Source organism: Polistes fuscatus, unplaced genomic scaffold (assembly GCF_010416935.1).
Source record: "Polistes fuscatus isolate 324 unplaced genomic scaffold, CU_Pfus_HIC Scaffold9, whole genome shotgun sequence".
Classification (NCBI taxonomy): Eukaryota; Metazoa; Arthropoda; class Insecta; order Hymenoptera; family Vespidae; genus Polistes; species Polistes fuscatus.
Genome location: NW_025113173.1, coordinates 8185368 through 8191153, shown reverse-complemented (window position 1 = coordinate 8191153; position 5786 = coordinate 8185368). Strand labels below are relative to the sequence as shown.

Here is a 5786-nt window from a genome sequence, read left to right as displayed (position 1 = left end):
CCGGAAAGTTCTGTCCGTTTTTAGAATGAAAAAAAAGGAAAAAAATTTTTTAGAATGCAACAAAATGTAGATAAGGCTGATAACAAAGTATCAAAAGGAAAATTATCGAAGTATCGAATGAATATCAAAGTATCGAATTGAATATTATGAATGTTATGAATGGAAAACGATACTCGAGTGCCTAAACGAGTTACATCCCTGCTATTTCCCGATTATCACTCTGTTTATGTTTCGGCGCTCCAAGAGTCGAATTTGGGCCTCGGGAGAAACTCATTGCAATCGCGCTTGGCGACGAACGTGTTAAATAAGTCGCAATTTTTTTAGGCATTGCTCCTATAGTATGACGTCCAATAGGTGATCGGGTGCATGTACCCTCTGAATAGTGAATAAAAAATCTATCGGAAAATTCATCAGGTGGTCTTAATGCAATGTACTTTTTAACTATAGGGCAAAAGAGATTCCTAATAAGGAATTGTCCGGAATAATCATTCTTGTTATCATTGATTGTTACTAAATATCTTCCATTCAAATCTTCTATGTCTTTAATTTTCATCTCTTTTAGTTCTTCACATCGCAAATAGCCACATATTCTAAATATCAATACAACCTAAAAAAATTGTGATTAAATATGATGCGTACAATTAAATAGTGAAAATGAAGACATTTAATTAGAAAAGCGAATATGTGAATATTCTTTTATTACCTTTATTGCTAAATGTTGATCGTCAGGAGCTTCATTTATATATTTTTTAATTTGTTCCCATGTTTAAATAAAAGATTTTTTAGGCTTATGTCCTTTAGCATTTGTTTTAATATGTTTTTTAATTTTAAGAAATTATCTATCTGAATGTAATCATTTGAATTTAATGTACTTTTAAGCATGCTCCATAAACTCCATAGAGTTAATGGACTCAACTTTTTTTTTAAGCCTAAAATAAACAATTAAATTGTTCTCTTCTGATGCCGATTCAGTTTTTATCGAAGTATTATTTTTGTTCATTTACAAAAAGCACTTGAAAAATTGACGATAGTGAAAATAAGAAAATTTCCGATCAAAAAAATAATACGCTCGGGCAAACAAAGTGTGAAAGAGAATAAGATTAAAAACAAAAAAAGCATCAAAATTATTACGATAATTCGAAGGTATCAAATTATTCGTTAATTATAAAACATATTTTCCAAGTTTGAAAAGTTTTGATTATCGGGAAAAATTAATTATAAAAAAAATAAAATATATATATAATGTCGTGGGAACGAGTGAAAATCAATTGATTTGTTTATTAAAATCGTAATTTTTCAAAGAAAAATTGTTAATAAAACTAATGACGACTCGTCTCTTATCTATTAGTCGAACGATAAGAAATTTTATCTACAACGATTGCATGTGCACGTTTGACCCCTTAACCTACGATTTACGTTCCGAAAGTTTCAAGTTACGTTTTCAAAAGTACGTAAATAATATGTACGAATGAAATAAAAAGGCCAATATCAATGAGATAAAAAATAATTTTACCCTTATTGTACTACGGGCTATGCCCGTGATATTTGAATTTAGCCCAATCATCGTACTACGGGATATGGCTGTAGTTGGAGGTTAAGGTGTTAATTATTTATTTATTTCGGAAAAAAATTGTCAAGTGTACTCGGTGTGATTCTTATAAATCATTAAAACATGGGTGCACGAATACGTTTAATTTCGTTTAGAATATTTCAATTACGTTAATGGTGTTTCGGACAATCGATGACGATCGATAGAACGTTTGTCATTTTTTTCTAAAATACAAATAAAGCAAATCGAACGCAAACAAAGAAAGCAAACGAAAACATTCGCGTTATTTCGTTTTCGAATAATATTCTGTTTATTTGTACATTGACGGGACTTATCCATTGTTACATAACAAGAAATAAATATTGATAAATAAAAAATATAAATAATATAAATATAAATATAAATATAACAATAAATAAATAAATTAAAACATAAATACATAAAAATAAATATAAATAAATAAATAATATATACAGAGACATATTAACAATAAAAAATAAATATAAATAAATAAATAATATATACAGAGAAAATAACAATAAATATATAAAAAGAATATATAAATATATTTACATAAATTATGAAGAAATAAATAAAGTATACATTAAGTTGCATAATATTTGTTAAACTAGTTCAAAAAATATGTAAAAATGAAAAGTTGTTCGGGAGAACAGTCGATTAAAATGAGAAAAAAAAGAATAACTTTCGTTTCAAACGATAATTAATAACAATTATATTTTGACGTTTATATTACAGTTGATGTTGTTAGAAAGGAGTCAAAGAAGAAACGAAAATAAGTGCAAGCTAAAAATAAAATTCATTTTCAAAGGCAGCAGACATTCCTTCCCATTTCAGTTTTTCCTCCTATTGAAGTCTATTTTATTCTAATTAGTCTAATTTATTTATTATTTATTTATTTATTTATTTATATTGAAGTCCTATTTCAGTTTTTTTTCCTATTGAAGGATTATATTTCCGATTTTTTATTCCCTCCCACGCATATCACTTTGAAATTTCTTATTTTCGATTTTCATTTGCACCTATCGCTATTTGTTTCTTTTTCCTGTACAAATATGAAATACCTATCCGTGAGACTGATTGCAACCATCCTAATTTTTTTTCCCTTCTTCATGAATCTTCATCATCCTGCATTATCTCGGATTATTAGACCCGACACAACAACAACAACAACAGAAATCTCAACGTCTACGAAGAAAGTGAGACCTGTGGATTTGAGTTTGATTCATGTATCCGATAAAAAATGTCCAAATGAAGATGAACGTAGAGACTCAAATAGTATATGTTGACTCGTCATTAAACCTTAAATTATTATTAATCTCTTGAACTGTTTTTCTTCATATATGTAGAAATGCTTTCAATGACTGAATTCGTTCGTATAAATAATACGCGAAAGATGTTTTATTTATTACAAATATTTATTCTTAATAAAGAAAATGAATTCTAATGTATTAATGATATTTGATTAATTAGATATTGTATAGAATCATTGTTAGATTTTAATTAGATTGTTGATATTAATTTGTTTTCTTTGACAATCGATAAATGATTTTAATCAACAAGCTAATTACCTAAGGAATAATTTTGGCGCTTGTTTTATTATTTTAATACATAAATATAATATTTCTGAATAAAAACTAAATAAAGTGTAATGTATAAATTGTTTTCTTTTTTTTTAAATGATTGTTAAAAATACATAAATTAATTTGTGAAAGAAGTTTTTTATTTTGTAATATGGAAATAAGTTTTTGAAAATTTCAAAGCATGCCAGAGACAATGCGTACTAGACCCTCATATTTATATATTTTTATAGCGAAAGTGCAGAATCAATTATTCTACAGATAATCCAAGGTAATGTACAGATTAACAAGGGTGATCCGTTAAAGTATGGAAGATTGTTGTACAAGATATTCATCGAATAGTTTCTACTATCAGAAGACAATTATTTTTATATAAAACCGTTAAAGTAAAGAGATCAATTATTCTGCAGATTATCCAGGTAATGTGCAAATTAACCAAGGTGATTCGTTAAAATATGAAAGATTGTTGTATACGATAATCATCGAATAGTTTCTACTGCTATTGGGCAGCAAAACCTAGAGAAGGAATGTCAATCATCTTTCGTCGTCCTTTCATGGGCCTTTTCAGTTTTGGGAACAAAAAAAGTCACAGATGATAAGATCTGGAGAATACGGTGGCTGCGGCATCATTATTGTGTTGTTTATAGCCAAAAATTCGCGCACAAACAATGATGTGTGAGCAGGGGCGTTACCATGGTGCAAAAGCCGAAAAATAGACAACATCAAAGACGAGCAAAACAAGCAAAATAGCTGTCAAAAATTAATTAAACATTCAAAGTATCCGAACTTGTCAGCGTAAGTGAGGGACACGAATACCAACATAACGCCACAAAAAAATTCAAAATCGAATATACGTAACCCGCGGAAATTCAAAATTCGTGATACTTTTTGAACAGACCTCATACGCAAACCTGCGAAAAGTATTTAACGTTCCTTTCCGATTATTTAATATTTTTTCCTTTTCGTTCATTTTATTTTTGTTTATTAACAAATAACGCGAGAAACGTTATATGTCCTTTGAGAAAGTTTTTTTTTTGAAATGTTGTTTATATAACTTTCCTAATATTGCGCATGTGGGCAATGGTAATAATATACGTAATAAATAGAATTTAACGTATGATTCGTAACGTTCTGATTTAAATTATTTTTTCATTTTTCTGCAATTACTTTAACGTTACTATGCAGTGATGATTTCGTTGTAGTGAGGTAAAATTTTCATCTAATAAAATATCAGATCGAAATTGTTTAATATTCAAAGTATGTTAATAAGTATGTTATGTTCAAAATGATATGTGAATGCGTCTAAATAATTTGAAATATAAGTAGAGTGTGTTAGAATATGAAAATAATTGGAATCGAAGAAAATGTGAATTATTGTTATATAAGCACGGAATATGTGCTGTTTACCGTCTTGCTCGAAATTCACCTTCAGATTAGCATTTGTCATCTATGAAAAATCTTTTATTAATATTGTTACTTTGGAACTTTCCGAAAGTTGCGCATGTGTATAACGAGAATAATATTCGTAATAAATAGAATTTAGGATTATAACGTTCTGATTTTAGCATTTTTTTCATTCTAATGTAATTATTTTGTAAATCTAATGATATACTTGAGACTTAAAAAAACTGGGAAGAACCATTCTAACGTTACCATCTATGAAAAAAGCTTGGAAACATAAGAAATTGTTGAAAAAGATCCTAAAAAGTTCGCTAAAAATTTCCGTCTAATAGAATAATAATTTTAAAAACATAAAATAAAGAGACAAGAGTGAGAAAGTCATAAAATTTAATTTTCTAGTAAAAATTGAGAAAGAAATTCGTTTGAAAATAGAATTCGTTTTTAAGTCGAGTTAAGAATACCTACTGTTAACTTAAAATTTGTTATAACAAATAATATAGTATAGTATTTCTTTTATATTAAGAAGTGCAGTCGTCGTTATATTTACAATCAGCAAATTAGGTTTCATTTAGGAAACCAGGAATAAGGAACGTATATATAAAATAATTAAACTTTCGCTGAAAAAAATAATACAAAAAATTACAGAAAAGATAATATAGCAGTATTGAAATACTTATTGTAATAATAAATCTTAAAATGCAAATCTTACCAATACAAACAGGAATATTTATCCATTTTCCTTCTGGACTGCATAATACCGCTCACTGGTACCGCTTAATTTGTATCCCTGATTACAGGTGTAAATCAGATGAGAACCGCTAACTAATTCTACACCCTCCTCCGCAGCACAGTCTTCTCGTGTTTGGCAATAAGATTTGTGCAATAGATGATGTGCAATCTATTGCCAATAGATGATAACCGTTCGCAGGATTGGGAGATACCGTACAAACAGTTGTATTTCGAATCAATGGGGAAGATGTGATAGTGCTTGTAGAAGTTGGAATGAATTCAACGGGACTAGAAGTAGTCGCATTTGCTATAATTGAGTCACGACATGCGGGAAGTGATTTAGATGTTTCTAATTGGAAAAGTGTATCTTGGATCCACCAGATGGTATATAATCTAAAGAGAGACTAATGATTCCTCTTAGAAACCATAAATTTCCACTTTGAAATACCAATCCTCCTCCGCTGTCACCATCGCAGACAGCTGTTCCTAAAATACAAATAATAATTAGT

At 28.6% G+C, this 5786-nt stretch overlaps 1 long non-coding RNA gene across 1 annotated transcript; it reads right to left on the bottom strand.

The window, feature by feature from the left end:
• Positions 1–5059: 5059 nt before the first annotated feature.
• LOC122525829 lies at positions 5060–5328 on the bottom strand. The gene is made up of 2 exons (XR_006305891.1): positions 5258–5328; positions 5060–5165 (listed from the first exon to the last, which is right to left on the bottom strand). It is a non-coding gene; the product is annotated as an uncharacterized LOC122525829 (long non-coding RNA).
• Between the last annotated feature and the right edge of the window lie 458 nt (positions 5329–5786).